Raw genomic sequence first — 17500 nt, forward strand, 5'->3', positions numbered from 1 at the left:
ACAATAATACGAGGATCGAATCACTCGAGTCAACAGAGATAGAATAATCTGTTGAAGCAACTATAGAATAATCGAGTACGAGAATCTGGATTTGTACACATCCCTAAAGTGATTTCACTGTATGCCCTGGTATGTATGTGAGAAATAAAACTCTTGAATCTTGAAATATATAAACTATATATATATATATATCTCTATTCCTGATGGAGATAATGTACTGGCAATGGCACTACCGAGCAATGACTGAAAGAGTGTACTACTGATTGATTGATTGATTGAAAACTTTATCAAGTCAAGTCAAGTCAAAAGTTTTATTTGTCACGGCATACAAGTATACAATGAAATGCGGGTGGTCTTGCCCGCAACAATGTGCAATACAGTGGTACAACATATAATAGAATCCAATAAAACAACATTGTGCAATAAACAGGTAACATAGTGGGGCATCTCTGTATTTGTACATAAGTTATTTACAGAGCATGGAGGACATGCTAGGTCCCTTGGTAGTGCAATACACTGTTACTGTTGCTATACTATTTTTAAAGTGACCCTTCCTTTGTGGCCATAAGTGTGGGCGTGTGCATCATGAGTGTGTGCTTGCTCATGTTAAAGTGGCTGCTAGTGTGCGAGCGTGTACAGCGTGCGTGTCGTGTGTGTGCTCATGTGCGCTTGTGTGTGGAGAGTTCAGTGTTCTGTGGCACTCAGTGTTCAGTGTTCAAGGCTCTGATGGCCTGGGGGAAGAAGCTGAGCCGAAGCCTCTCTGTCCTAGTAGCTGCGGTTCGCAGGCGTCTGCCTGACCTCAGCAGCTGGAACAGGCTGTTATTGGGGTGGTGAGGGTCTTTCATTATTCTGCAGGCTCTGGATTTGCACCTCTTGTTGTATAGAACCTGCAGGGGAGGTAGTGCAATACCCGTGGTACGCTCGGCTGAGCGCACCACTCTCTGTAGGGCCTTCTTGTCCTGTGCCGTGCTGTTACCATACCAGGCAGTGATGTTTCCGGTCAAGATGCTCTCTACAGCTCCGGAGTAGAAGGACTGGAGTATCTTCCCAGATACTCTGAACTTCCTTAACTGTCTCAGGTGGTAGAGGCGCTGCTTCGCCTTTTTTACGACTGTGTCTATGTGTGTTGACTATGTCAGATCCTCTGAGATGTGGACCCCCAGGTACTTAAAGCTGCTCACCCTGTCCACGGTAGCCCCGTTTATCCTCAGTGGTGTGTGTGTCTCCTGCTGTCCTCTCCTATAATCCACGATCAGCTCCTTGGTTTTACCAATGTTCAGGAGCAGGCTGTTGTCCTGGCACCAGCATTCCAGTACCTCAACCTCCTCCCGGTAGGCCTTCTCGTCGTTGTCCGAGATCAGCCCCACCACCACCGTGTCGTTTGCAAACTTCACTATGGAGTTGGAGCTGAACTTGGCCACACAGGTGAGTGCCACCGGTCTGTAGTCATTTGTTATTAACAGATTGCAGAATGGGTACAGTACAGTACAGCTCAATACATACAATTGTTAAGGGGATGCAGACCAGAAAAATACTTTCGTCTTGTTTACATCAGGGTCCCCCATTTTCAATTCATCATAACATATATGACATACATGACATACAGATAGACAGTACTGCTACATCTATACATTTATGACATACCAGAGTTGCAAATACAGTACTGTCTGTGATACAAAAAGAGTTCAAAAAAGAGTATATACATTTGACGTAGAAACTGTACATTGGAGGAGGTTGGGTGGGGGGGTGGGGGGGGACTGTACATTGGAGGTGGTTAGGTGGGTGGGGTGGGGGGGACGTTGGGTAGGCGGGGGGGGGGAACTGTACAACTGTACAAGCAAAACTGTACATTGGAATATCGACGAAACCATACTTGGTTCCAAGAGGAGGGTCTCGTGTATTCTTGGGTTAGGTAATTTACTGTACATTGGAGGGGGTTGGGTTAGGACATTTACAGGGGCCAGTTTTGAATTGCAGTCTCCCGTAGGTGTTCTGGGTAGTGATTCACATTCCTTTACAGCTTTGGGTAGGGCGTTCCACATAGATGTGGCATAATTGGGACCTTTGGGAAGTATTTAGACATGTACATGGGTACCTTGGTCGTGTAGTGTATCTTGTAGACCAGGCCCATTGCAAGTTGCTGTACTCTGTCTTCTACTCTAAGCCATCCTAGGTAGTCAAAGTGGGCAGGGGTGAGGTGGGTTCTAGGAGTAAGGTCAAGCAGTAGTCTGACCAGTTTGTTTTGTGATGTTTATAATCTTGTTTTAGTGCCTTTGAGGTACTTTGGTACCATGAGGTGCAAGCATAGTCATAGTACCCTTGAATGAGTGCTCCTGCCAGAGTCTTCAAGGTATTCTTGTTTACCAGAGAGGAGATCCGGTACAAGAATCTAGTTTTTTGGTTGACTTTTTTGATTACATTTGATGCCATTTTGTCACAGGAAAGATTTGCCTCTAGGATGGAACCTAGGTATGTAATTTCGTCTTTCCTTGTGACAATATTGTCACCCACTGTAACTGAGAAGCCGTCGGTCTTGCTGAGTTTGTTATTTGATCCGAAGAGAATGGACTCTGTTTTACCCAGGTGTAATGATAGTTTGTTATCAGCGAGCCAGGTGCAGATTCTGCCTAGTTCTGAGCTGAGGGTTTTTTCAACCTGTAACTTGTACAACAGGTAAATACAAAAAAAAAGGAAGGAATATCATTTCATTGTCTCTTCTACATTCATTTAGGAGTGGTAGGCCACCATGACAAGAACATCACCACGACTACTGCAGAGAGAATGGAAGATGAAGAATTAAGCCCAATTTCCCCTATACTTACTCTAAGCCCAAGACCAGGGTGCTTCAATGTGGTGCTTTAATCATAATCAACACATTCAATCAAGACACACTAAAGCTAAAACTAAAACCAACAGGGATGGAAGAAAAAACGACCTCCTCTACCACTGCGCCACTGCTAACAATCACTCCTCTACCACCGCGCCACTGCTAACAATCACTCCTCTACCACCGTGCTAGGGCTGGGCGATATGGCGTAAAAATTAAATCCCAGATTATTATTTTTTAATCCGATTTACGATTTTAATCGATTTTCTTTCTTTTGAGAGCTAAAAAAAATAATAAATAAAAACGTTGTTTTTATTTTACACAAATTCAAACCAAGATGAATGTCCCTATTGGGATTGAAGTGCAAACCTAACTTTCACCAATCTTCACTTAAATATTTTTTTATAATATTGGCTTTTTTACCGATACCGATATACCGATATTGTCCAACTCTTAATTTCCTATACCGATATCAACCGATACCGATATATGCATACTTTTGACAATAAATAAAATCAGAATTTGTTCTTACTTGCTTGTCTGGGTAAATAAAGGTTATAGAAATGTAAAAAAATAAATAATCTTTTTTTAAAATAATAAAGAAAATTTAAACCGATACCGATATTTTCCGATATCACATTTTAATGCCGATATCGGCCGATAATATCGGTAGGCCGATAATATCGGACATCCCTAATTCGAATGAATCGCTAATATCGATTAATCGCCCAGCCCTACACCGCGCCACTGCTAACAATCACTTTGAGAGGAAACACTGTCCTCGTCTCTTCAGCCAGTAGGCGACTGTGGTATCACCACTCCCCCGCCACTGTCCTCGTGTCTTCAGCCAGTAGGCGACTGTGGTATCACCACTCCCCCGACTGTGGTATCACGCCTCCCCCGCTGCCGCCACTGTCTCTAAGCCCTTTCCTCATTTAGCTGATTATTCACCAGACGGACACAGAAGGCGTCTTCCGGAGGCGACAACAGAACCTGGCCAGCTGGGTGTTGCTATAGCGACCGTATGAAAACACGCTAAAACCGGTTATTTCCGAGCGACCCTACCCACGCAGGGTTTGGGAGGAACAGGACATAGAATGCGATGACAAAGTGTGGCGGCTGTAGAAGTCAGTACGACGTCACTTCGAGAGGGAAGAGCTGGAGAATTCGGCTCGCGTCCATTCATTCCGACAGCCAATCGCATGGTCTTACCTTTCTCCCGTCGTCCAATCATATTCCTCCTCCCGCTTTTTAAACTGTGCAGCTCCAACCTACCACAGTCAGTGTCACACGGTACCAACACTAGAATTGTGTTGTATTATCTGTCTGTTAATGTCTGTCCGCTAATGTCGCACCAGTAACGTCCAAAGCAAATTCCTTGTATGTAATAAGTATACTTGGCAATAAAGACCTTTCTGATTCTGATTCTTGATTCTGAGAAAATACCCTGTTAAAAGCGGTACTATAACGCGTTGTAGTAGTGCTGGTACTGTCCATGACAAAGCACAGAGCGAAATATGGCATTGTTTGGCTTACATAGCCGACGGTCAGGGTGAGCCCACGGACACCACACAGCCTGTCTGTAAAAGATGATTTAAACCCACGCAGTAAGGGAGCCATCATGTTCCAACTTGGCAGAGCATCTCGCCGACAGACATGCCGACTTGTTCATGGGAATACTTGATGAATTAAAAATGGAGGGCCCTTATGTAAACGAGACGAAAGTATTTTTCTGGTCTTCATCCTCTTAGCTGTTGTTAGTATTGAGCTGTACTGTATTGTACCCATTCTGCAATCTGTTAATACAGTTTTCAATCAATCAATCAATCAATCAAGGATGACAGGTTAGCAAATGTGACAGATAACATAATTACATGCCCTCAAATATAAGTCAAACAAGATTTATTTTGGGACAAGTAAACTCTAAACCTACCAGCTGTATTTCAACAACGATGTATTGATGCAAACTCAACTCGCAAAGAAACGGACCAGGGCCCTGTGGTATCGAATGTCCATATTTTCCAAGGTATTGTATCAAAGTGAGTCAAGATTCAAGATTCAAGAGGTTTATTTATCACATACATACCAGGGCATACAGTGAAATGCGGGTGGCCATGCCCGCTTCGATTGTGCAAGAAAACAATAGTAAATAAAATAAGTAGAAGATAATAAAAAGACATAAAATAGACATGATAAAATAGACATGTTAAAAGTCCTGAGATAAATGCAATACAATGTTGAGCTATGAATTAAAGACACTGGGTCCTATGTACACTACTATACAATATACAGTTTTACTCTGTCCCTATGCTATACTTGCTATTACTAACTATACTATACAAGAACCACAAGAAGTTATTTCCTTCTTTTTTTTATCAACCTTTTCTCCTCCTATTTTTCCGTATTTTCCTCCCATCCCAATTTAGTCGTTATGCCAATTCCCCCCTCCCCTTCCTGGTAGTTGCGCGCATGTACCCCCCACTGGTCGGTCTAGGGAGCCCTGAAGTCTATCACATGCTTCCTCCAATACATAGGAGACAGCCAGCAGCCTCTTTTCACCTGGCAGCGAGGACTCTCATTGGTGAAGTGTAACGCGTGGGAGGTCACACTACCTTCACCATTTCCCTCCCTCGCTGTGCAAGCGCCCCTGACCGACCTGTAGGAGTCGCTGTTTACAACGACCGCACCCACCGGCTTCCCTCCCGCTGACACCGGCAATTGTGTCAGTATGACGGCCGGCCAAGCCGGAGGCACCGCTGACAGCCGGATTCGATACCAGTGTATCTGCGGTGGTAGACAGACGCTTAGTCTGCTGTGCTACGTGTCCGCCCGCAACAAGTTATTTCCTTAAAGTGACCTTTTTTTTATTTATTTTTTTATGTGTTTAAAGTGACCTGTGGTGCGTTTGTGTGTGAGCGAGTGCAGAATGTGTGTTGTGTGTGTGTGTATGTGTGTGTTCATGTGTGCTTGTGTGTGGAAAGATCAGTGTTCAATGTTCTGATGGCCTGGGGTGGCCTGGGAGGTCATTCCAGTATCGTGACAACAGCCCGGTCCATGTAACCCCAGCTGCTCTGGCTCCCCATTGCTGCATGGATCCACTTCAAGGCTCTAGACCTGGTGTCCCGTCCCATGCAGCAAGGGGAACATTGCCCTCCTCTCTGCACCTGACGCCAACTCCACTTCAGACATCATCACGGCTCTTCTCTGTCCTGGTGAACATCCCACCACAGTCTGAAAGGACAGCTCAAACCCGCTCAATCTGCAGCTGCAGACTAAAAAACACACGTTTTTAAATCTCATGTAATCAAAAACATCTTTTGTCTTCTTAAGTCACTGGAGTGTATCCCTTTGCTGGCTTACGCAATAGTAAGTTGCTTTAGAAAAAATCTAGTCAGCTAGATGACTAAAATGTAGGTAATGTAAAAACAAACGTTTCCTCTATTCCTAAATGCTAATGAGGCTCTTCTCTCCAGACCTTTCTCCTGCACTACTGCAGCGCTTACACAGTGTAAAGACAGCTCCGGGCAATACCATACAACTGGTACAGTTCTAAACACAGTGTAAAGACAGCTAGCTCCGGGCAATACCATACAACTGGTACAGTTCTAAACACAGTGTAAAGACAGCTAGCTCCGGGCAATACCATACAACTGGTACAGTTCGCCCCCAAATGTAATGAGAGGGAAAAACAGCCGTCAGGAAATATTATAGTAAAATGCTACCCGTAATACCCATAATATAAGTGACGGTAAAACTAACCGAACGGCGATAACGCGACGGCTCCAGCCCTTCTGGGCAGCTACATGGTGGGACTCATTCATGGATACAACCTGTGTGGGCCAGGGCTTCAGTGTGTGGAGGATGCAGCACTTTCTATTACCTATATATCTATAACCCTCTCTCTCCCTGCTCCCCCAGAAGATGATGGTTATTGTAAATGTAAGCCGCACCCAAAAAATCTGTAGTATGTAGTTTGAATGGCGAGTCTCATTGAAAAGGTGGACAACAGGGCTTTCAGTTCACGCCCTGTAGAGCTACGACTACACAGGGTTTACATGTTGCAGACGCGATAGTCGATGAACACAGACTCTCACACACACACACACACACACACACACACACACACACACACACACTTGACACAGACACACACACACACACGCAGTTTGATGGCACACCCTATACATGCGGCAAACAGACAGCGGACCACATGTGCTTCCACACCGATTTGATGAATGAACAAACCGTTACACACACACACACTCGCAAACGGACACACACACACATACACACACACACATTGATCACTGGCAGAGCTCCAACCGGCATTCGATTGACCCGCTTTAACACCTGTACGGTTGCTATAGAAACAGCAGCCCCGGTCACACACCCTCCCTCTTCCTCCCATCTTCCCTGATTGCACCACTCCTCTCTCTCTCTCTCTCTCTCTCTCTCTCTCTCTCTCTCTCTCTCTCTCTCTCTCTCTCTCTCTCTCTCTCTCTCTCTTTCTCACAGCATCCTCTCCTCTCTGTTAGGCTTTGTTCACACGCACATCACAAAATGCTGTGTCCTGTGCATCCCAGGAGCAGCGCTCTCCATTGAGGTTTAGAAGTAAATAAATAAATAAAAAAGACCGTTATCGTGGCGCAGTATTAATTTGTTCCCAGACAGCACTGCGCCTCTTCACGCCGCTTGTAACCAATGAATTGCAGGCAGATGACAAATGGGCGGGACCCAGGAGTGATTGATTGCTTACTTTCATTTTCATGTCAATGTTGTTCTTTTTTTTTTATCTCCGGTTATATCGCGACGCTTTTGAAGCAAAATGTGTGAACAAAGCCTCGCCATCTTGTCCTCCCTCCCGCCCCCCCTCCCCCCCCACTTTCTCCCCACATCCTCTCTCTCTCTCTCTCTCTCCTCTCTCTCTCTCTCTCTCTCTCTCTCTCTCTCTCTCTCTCTCTCTCTCTCTCTCTCTCTCTCTCTCTCTCTCTCTCTCTCTCTCTCTCTCTCTCTCTCTCTCTCTCTCTCTCTCTCTCTCTCTGTTTCTCTCTCTCCCATATTTCCTTTTTTTATTCTTTCCTCCTGTAGCACATCTTCTGTCATCCTTTCTCGACTGCTTCTTCTAACCTCTCCCTCCTCGTTGCCTACATCCAATTATCTCTGTCCCTCTCTCTCTCTCTCTCTCTCTCTCTCTCTCTGCAGTGTGCAGGATGTGCTGAAAAAGAATGACGTCATTGATCTGAGAAAATATGAATGAATGTCGACGACACTGTGTGTGTGTGTGTGTGTGTGTGTGTGTGTGTGTGTGTGTGTGTGTGTGTGTGTGTGTGTGTGTGTGTGTGTGTGTGTGTGTGTGTGTGTGTGTGTGTGTGTGTGTGTGTGTGCCCACATATGCATTTGCTATTTTGCATTTTTGTGTTTCAGCATGTTGGAATTTGTGTATGTTATATGTGTGTTACTGTGTGTGCGGTATGTGCATATGGGTGTGTGTGTGTATGTGTGTGTGTGAATGAAACCCAGACAATAACAATGAATCCATGGCAGTAGGAGTTAGGTCATTTTGTGTCCTGTACTGTTGTAATTGTGTAGGGACTGTCCTGCTCCACTATCCATGGAGTGAAATACAAGAAAAAGAGAGGAGACCACTATCCATGGAGTGAAATACAAGAAAAAGAGAAAAGAGAGGATTTTTTTTGTGCTTCCCACAAAAACGGTAACAAAGCCACGGCACCGTATGGACATCGCCAAGACAATCGTTGCATAGCAGCCAGGAAATATAGAACCATATGGCAAACATACTGATTACACGTGTATGTGTGTGCGTGTGTGTGTGCGATGTACACGACTGCAAGTATACCCCAGCAACTGCCACAGAAGCACAGAATCTCCTTAGAGAGGGAGTAGAAAAACCAAAAGATTTGAGAAAGAGAGAAAGAGAGAGAGAGAGAGAGAGAGAGAGAGAGAGAGAGAGAGAGAGAGAGAGAGAGAGAGAGAGAGAGAGAGAGAGAGAGAGAGAGAGAGAGAGAGGGTTGGTACATAGTGTAGGGGAGAATGGGGGACGTTGTCACACGGGTAGGTTGTCACATTCATTATATTTCACCACCAGAGGATCCTGTCTCCCATACTTTGGTATTTAAATGTCCAGAATTGGGGTCAGAGTTCACCTACATTGTCATATTTGGAGTGAAACAGCTGAATTTGAGGTGAGAGGACTTTTTGTGTTTTTCATGTCCATTTGTAAATATTCCGCTCCTCAGTTTTTTTTTTTTTTTTATCAAATATTTTTATTTTCTTTTTCTTTCTTTTTTTTCCAACATGAAACAAAACATATATCACAATACAATAATAATAATACATAAAAAGACTTCCCAAGACAATAACTTAACACCACATGACAAGACAATAACTGATACAACTGTACAGTGATCATCCTACATGGACACTCGCTCGTTCTCTCCCCCCGCACCCCCCGCTCACCCAAGGACCTCAACATGAGTCACACTCACAATACATTATTCAGTAAAAAAAACTAAAATCAAAACAAATTCCCAAACTTATATGCGTTCTTTTAACTTTGCCACTGCAGCCAACCAAATTGCGATATTAGATTCCTTAACCCCTACAACACGTGCCGTGGATATCTCCAAATAGATCACATCAAGGTAGGTGAGAAACCATACCTTCGGGCAAAGTTTGCCTGGGTGAAACCAACGTGAGGCAATACATTTTTTTTGCGGCTGTGAGGCCGGCCAAAATGAGTCTTTTCACCTGTATAGAGGTCAGTAATTGAGAGAGATCATTCAATAATAATACAGAAGGAGATACAGGTATGGTTAAAGAGAAAATGTCTGAGAGCTGATATGTAACATTTTCCCAAAAACTCACAACAGGAGGGCATTCCCAGTACATATGCATAAATGTACCTGTGGCGCCGTTTGGACACAAGGTACATAAAGAGTCAGGTCTGAGACCCATTGAATTCAATCGTCTAGGGGTTAAATAAGTCCTATGAATAAAATGTAGGTGAATCTGATGGTGATCTGGGTTGTGTGAGGATAACCGAACATTTTCCCAGACTGCATCCCAATCAAAATCTACATCCAACTCCGGGACATCCTTTCTCCAAATCGTATCCAGGGGAAGGTCTTTATACGAGGACATGAGTAAATGGCGATAAAAGTCAGAAACGAAGCCTCTCGATGTCTCTTTGTCATAAAAGAATTTGTGAAAGCGGTGATGCACTAGTGGAGCGTCCCATGGCACGACATGAGCCTTCAGAGCTGCTCTTATTTGTAAATAAAAGAAAAAGGAGGTTCCGGGGAGATCATATCCGTTGGATATATCCTGAAAAGAGCGGAGACCAGAGTTATCGAAGATATCCCCCAATGTGTGTATGCCTTTCTTTTCCCATCTAGGGTATCTAATAGATTGTTGTCCAATAAGGAGAAGGTTGTTATTAAATAGAGGGGAATGCGTGTGCCATTGATGGCGTTTTGTACCCACTTTCTGAGTGTCACGCCAAGTCTGGATCACATGTGTGATAAGAGGGCCAAATCGTAATTTACATTGTTTAATTGATATGTTGGTATACACAATATCCTGAAGTCTATATGGGGACACCAACTTCTCCTCCAATGGTCGACAAGATACAGCTGCTTGAGTGTCAAACCAAGTGATCAAAAGGTCTCAGAGAGAAAGCTTGAAAATAATATTTAAAGTCTGGAAATGCTAAGCCCCCATCGAGTTTACTCCTTTGGGCAGTTGATCTCTTCAAGCGCGGGTGTTTATTGTTCCAAACGAATTTATATGAGGCAGAGTGCAATTTCTGCCAGTAACCAGCAGGAGGAGGTAACGGGAGCATGGAGCTGATAAAGTTAATTCTGGGTAAAATATTCATTTTAATTATTGACGCACAGGCCTGTAATGAATTCTTTCCTCAGTATTTTTCTTCTAGGCTTTTACACAATTGGTTTATAATGAAACAATTATTACCCTTAAAAAGTGTGAAGGGATAGCTATAGTTTAGATTGTTGTTAGCTAGCTAACTAGTTGTTAGATGGCTGTTAGCCTTGATGCTATCAAGACATTCCAGTTGGGGTTGGTCGTTACATTTTATTTGGGGTTGGTTGTCACATGTTACAACTATGAATTGAAAATGGGGGACCCTGATGTAAACAAGACAAACGTCTTTCTCTGGTCTGCATCCCCTTAACAATTGTGTGTATTGAGCCGTACTGTATTGTACCCATTCTGCAATCTGTTAAATAAAGTTTTCATTCATTCATTCATGTTGTGTAGGCTATTATTGTTAGGCCGATTTATTGTGTTCTTATTTTGTTATATAGGATGGCCTAAAGATGTGTTTCCTGTTTATGTTCATGTTAAGATGCATTAAGTTATGTATTTGTCAACTTGTCAATGCAATTAAACTTTCAAATTTAGTTCTGCCTTCTTGTCTTCTTTTTAAGATTTTCCCATTAAAACACATGGTGACAACCAACCCCATAGTGTGTGACAACCATCCCCATGATGGGGTTGGTTGTCACAATGTGTCAATGAGTGTCTTTGATAGGTGATTAACTCTTTGTTACAATACATTGGAAAATGAGAGGGATACACATTTCAAGCCAACATCTTAAGCTTCAATTTAATGTAGGAATGACTATTGAAAGATGTTTTGATTATTAGCAATTCACACTAGAGTAAAAAGTGTGACAACGTCCCCCGTTCTCCCCTACTGTACCACTGGTACAGTTACAGCATTGCAAATTGAGGTCCCTCCTACCGCCGTTTCAACGCCCTCTGCCGCCCGTTAACGGCTCTCGTCAAATGGTTTTATTAGGGTGGGTGCGGTTTCTGTTTTGTGCCGCCAGGAGGCGCAAAGTCAAGTTGGAATTATATCCATCCAGCGCCCGCCCCTACTCTGCCTCATGTTTACAAAATCAGCTGTTTAGCCATTAGTCATTAGCTATTAAACTAGCGTTAGAGTCGAGGAAAAGCAATTGATGCTTTGGATCTAATGAACGAGGGCATATTGGACTTTGTTACAGCTGTACTCAAATGTAACTGGCCCGTCGATTATTGTGACCAGGCTGTCCTGTGGATTTCAGCTGTCGCTGTACTGAATTTACTGGTAAGCTAACTTCGGTTTAACGTTAGTTTGTTTACTGCAGTTATGTTAAGGTAACGTTACAGTAGAAACTGCTCAAATCAAGCTGTATCCACATTGCTGTCAAGTTAACGTTATGGTCTCTCGAAAATTGAATGCGACCTCAAGGCTTTTCAACACTGGCCGCGTAATATTAGTTAACGTTCATTTAGCAGGATGTAATGTGTAACGTTTAATCAACGTGAAATGGCCCTGAATACATCATATAATGTGTTTCCCAGCTTGTGTTTCCCAGCTTCCCACTTATTGTAAGTGTATGCCCAAAAAATATATATCACTGAATTGAAAATGGGGGACCCTGATGTAAACAAGACGAAAGTCTTTCTCTGGTCTGCATCCCCTTAACAATTGTGTGTATTGAGCTGTACTGTATTGTACTCATTCTGCAATCTGTTAATGACATTTACATATCTGTAGATACTATATCTATATCTGTACATCCCTTACCTACTCTTACTAGTTACGCTGCTGGCCAGTATGACTTACTACCATATAGTGTCTTTATACCTGTATCACTGTACATATTAATACTATCTATATCTGTACATATCTCTTACCTACTCTTACTAGTTACGCTGCTGGCCAGTATGACTTACTACCATATAGTGTCTTTATACCTGTATCACTGTACATATTAATACTATCTATATCTGTACATATCTCTTACCTACTCTTACTAGTTACGCTGCTGGCCAGTATGACTTACTACCATATAGTGTCTTTATACCTGTATCACTGTACATATTAATACTATCTATATCTGTACATATCTCTTACCTACTCTTACTAGTTACGCTGCTGGCCAGTATGACTTACTACCATATAGTGTCTTTATACCTGTATCACTGTACATATTAATACTATCTATATCTGTACATATCTCTTACCTACTCTTACTAGTTACGCTGCTGGCCAGTATGACTTACTACCATATAGTGTCTTTATACCTGTATCACTGTACATATTAATACTATCTATATCTGTACATATCTCTTACCTACTCTTACTAGTTACGCTGCTGGCCAGTATGACTTACTACCATATAGTGTCTTTATACCTGTATCACTGTACATATTAATACTATCTATATCTGTACATATCTCTTACCTACTCTTACTAGTTACACTGCTGGCCAGTATGACTTACTACCATAGTGTCTTTATACCTGTATCACTGTACATATTAATACTATATCTATATCTGTACATATCTCTTACCTACTCTTACTAGTTACGCTGCTGGCCAGTATGACTTACTACCATAGTGTCTTTATACCTGTATCACTGTACAAAGTACTGTATTTAATATTTCTCTTTTCTAACAGGGGCATCAAAGACCTGCACCAGCTCATCACTGAACCTACAGTAGTCAGAGTAAAATAGAATAGTGCAGTGCAGTGCAATAAAATAGTAGAATAGAATAGATAAAAAAATGTTTACAGTGAAAGAGATACAGACAAATAGCTAGCTAGTCTATTGATAGTTATGCAGTTACTTATTTGCACCACTTGGTGTCAACAGAGGTGACCTGCCTAGACAGGCATGAAGAAGAAGCATGAATACAGGAAGGGATGCCATGATGCCATGATGTGTGAAAATGCTATGAACAACCTAAACAAAGAATAGTCAATTGAAATGGATCCACTCTCTCCAGTGTCTTATTGATTGCCATCCACCTCTACATCTTGTAGTACCATATAGTGTCTTTATACCTGTATCACTGTACATATTAATACTATATCTATATCTGTACATATCTCTTACCTACTCTTACTAGTTACGCTGCTGGCCAGTATGACTTACTACCATAGTGTCTTTATACCTGTATCACTGTACATATTAATACTATATCTATATCTGTACATATCTCTTACCTACTCTTACTAGTTACGCTGCTGGCCAGTATGACTTACTACCATAGTGTCTTTATACCTGTATCACTGTACAAAGTACTGTATTTAATATTTCTCTTTTCTAACAGGGGCATCAAAGACCTGCACCAGCTCATCACTGAACCTACAGTAGTCAGAGTAAAATAGAATAGTGCAGACCCTGCTGGTCTCTGACAAGAACAAGTTGCAGGTTGAAAAAACCCTCAGCTCGGAACTAGGCAAAATCTGCATATGGCTCGCTGATAACAAACTATCATTACACATGGGCAAAACAGAGTCCATTCTCTTCGGTTCAAATAACAAACTCAACAAGACCGACGGCTTCTCAGTTACAGTGGGTGACAATATTGTCACAAGGAAAGACGAAATTACCTACCTGGGTTCCATCCTAGAGGCAAATCTTTCCTGTGACAAAATGGCATCCAATGTAATAAAAAAAAGTCAACCAACGAACTAGATTCCTGTACCGGATCTCCTCTCTGGTAAACAAGAATACCCTGAAGACTCTGGCAGGAGCACTCATTCAAGGGTACTATGACTATGCGTGCACCTCATGGTACCAAAGCACCTCAAAGGCGCTTAAAACAAAATGACAAACATCACAAAACAAACTGGTCAGACTACTACTTGACCTGAACCCCAGAACCCACCTCACCCCTGCCCACTTTGACAACATAGGATGGCTTAGAGTAGACGACAGAGTACAGCAACTTGCAATGGGCCTGGTCTACAAGATACACTATACGACCGGGGTGCCCATGTACATGTCAAAATACTTCCCAAAGGTCAGTGAATACCACAACCACTACACCAGAGGAAGCTCAACAAATCATGTTAAACCCAGATTCGGCTCAAACAAGGGACTAAACACGTTTCGCAATTATGCCACAACAATGTGGAACGCCCTACCCAAAGCTGTAAAGGAATGTGAATCCCTGCCCACATTCAAAACCGTTCTTAAAGAGCACCTACGGGAGGCTGCAATTCGAAACTGGCCACGTAAATGCCCAAAACCCCCACCACCTCCTAATAGACAGTCTCCTCCCCACCGCATGTATATATTCCCTCCCCGCCGTATGTATATTTCTCTCCCACCCACCCACCCCCCCCTAATGTACAGTCCCCTCCCCATCATATGTATATACTCTGTCAGGATCTAGGGGTAACAGTACTGTATATTGGAATACCGTTTATGTCACAAATGTATCAGTACTAAATACCTATATGTCCATATGCCATAAATGTCATGTATGTTGTGTATGTCATAAATGTCTATATGAATTGAAAATGGGGGACCCTGATGGAAACAAGACAAACATCTTTCTCAGGTCTGCATCCCCTTAACAATTGTATGTATTGAGCCGTACTGTATTGTACCCATTCTGCAATCTGTTAAATAAAGTTTTCATTCATTCATTCATTCATTCATGTTTAAATTTATTGAAATAACACCAATATCGTGACCTTTCAAATTGACAACACTTTCCCTCGCGAGAGCCACCTTGCCTGCAGAATGGTCAGCTCCCATCTCCTCACACAGTGCAGAGAACAGGCGCGCTTTCAGGGCTCGGGTTTTGATTAAATTTACCACGTTTATAACTTCTGTCAAAACCTCATTCAGCTCAGGACTAAGCTGTCTTGACGCTGGCGCCTCTCTGTGAATTTACAGTGCGTCCATTGCACGTTTGGCGAGACCCCCTTGATGAGCGCCTGTAGCCCCCTCCTTTTCCCTGCCATGGCCTGCGCACCATGAGAGCAAAAGCCCACACAGTTCTCCCATTTCAGTCCATGTTCTGTCAGGTAACTGTCAATAATTTTGAAGAGCTCATCAGCTGTCGCTCTGTTTTTGACATATTTGCAAAACAGCAGATCTTCACTCAGTGACTGGGAATTTACAAAGCGAACATAGGAAATAAGCAAACAGTCTTTATTGCTGTCAGTCTTTGACAAGGCAACACGCATGTCATCCTCAAGGCTCAACTTGGCCCTATATTTTGTTTTCAGAGCTGTCATGGATGAAAAGCCAGCTTCACACAGATATCTGCTGCATCATGAGATACTTGGTACTCAGCACCACACTCTGAAACGAGCTCTCCAGGTGGTATCAGATGAGATTTCAATGAGTTCTTCCAAGAGTTTGGATGGAGATGTGTCAGGAAGCTTTGTCTCAATGTTGTCTGTAAAGTATTTTTTTATCGAGAGTAACTTGGTGATCCTTTTCTGTGTTTTATTAAATAATGATTTTCAGATTTTGAGAAATGGTCAAACTTATCCAAATATGGTATTTTCATGGAGAACAGTGCAGCTGCAACAGATAGCACTTTAGTGATAATTTTCTGTAATCCAATTTTTATTTAAATTTTTTTAATCTCAAGGCCCCCCCTGTCATGCCTCTGCGCTCCCCCAGGGGGGCGCGCCCCCCACTTTGAGAAACACTACCCTAGGCCATCAGAGTCTTGAACACTGAACTCTCCACACACAAGCACACATGAGCACACACATAACACACACACTGTATACTCTCACACACTAGCAGTCAGTTTAGCATGAACAAACACATACACATGCTGCACACGCTCACACTCAACGGTCACTTTACACAATGAAAAGGTCACTTTAAAAAAAATAAAGAACAGCTGTGGTTCTTGTATAGTAAATAGATGGATATACTGTAGCAAGTTAGCATAAGGACACATAGTATAACTGTATATTGTATAGTATTGTATAGTAGTGTACATAAGACCCAGTGCCTCATCCTTAGCTAACATTGTATTGCACTATCGCAGGACCTTAGCATGTCTTACCATGCTTTTTGTAAACTTTATGTACATTATACCTGTTACGTCTTATTCTTATTACTTGTATTATTGCACAAATGTCTTATTCTCATTCCTATTCTTACTACTTGTATTATTGCACAATCGCTGCGGGCATGACCCCCCGCATTTCACTGTATGCTTGTATGCCGTGACAAATAAAACTCTTGACTTGACTTGATATTGTATTGAATTATGTGGTTTAAATGGATGATATCAAGCAAATATCAACTCAAATATCTCACAGAAGATCTGAAATATTTTATGGAATATCATTTGAAAGGTAGAGGGTTTTCTGGTTTGATATCGCTCTCTTGTGAACATCCGCTTGATTTAATAGGTGAGATATCATGATTATATCGACATCCGGGATCAGATTTATTACATATTTATTTCTTCCGTATCACCCAGCCCTGGCACAGATAACACCTCGGACCCTACGACATCCCACCATAACCCTAGTAAAGAATGCCCTCACACGTATCGCTATGAGTACATACTAGTAACAGAGACTGCATCAATCATCATTCTACACTACAAGTAACAGCTTAAGATATTGATAACGGCAGACAGCGAAGAAACATATTGGGCTGTTTATACTATATTACAAGCTGTATGGATGCTATACACCAGGTGTGAGAGGGTTAGTGTGTTAGTGCTACAGCCTGCGTAGATGGTGTAAACACACACACACACACACACACACACACACACACACAGAGAAAAGCCCCTTCTCTGCATGGTCACCATACACACGGTGAAGCCGGGAAGCCTGCAAACACAACAGCAACAAGGCA

The sequence above is a fragment of the Notolepis coatsorum genome (assembly GCF_963971535.1).
Source record: "Notolepis coatsorum genome assembly, chromosome: 13".
In the NCBI taxonomy this organism is placed as follows: domain Eukaryota; kingdom Metazoa; phylum Chordata; class Actinopteri; order Aulopiformes; family Paralepididae; genus Notolepis; species Notolepis coatsorum.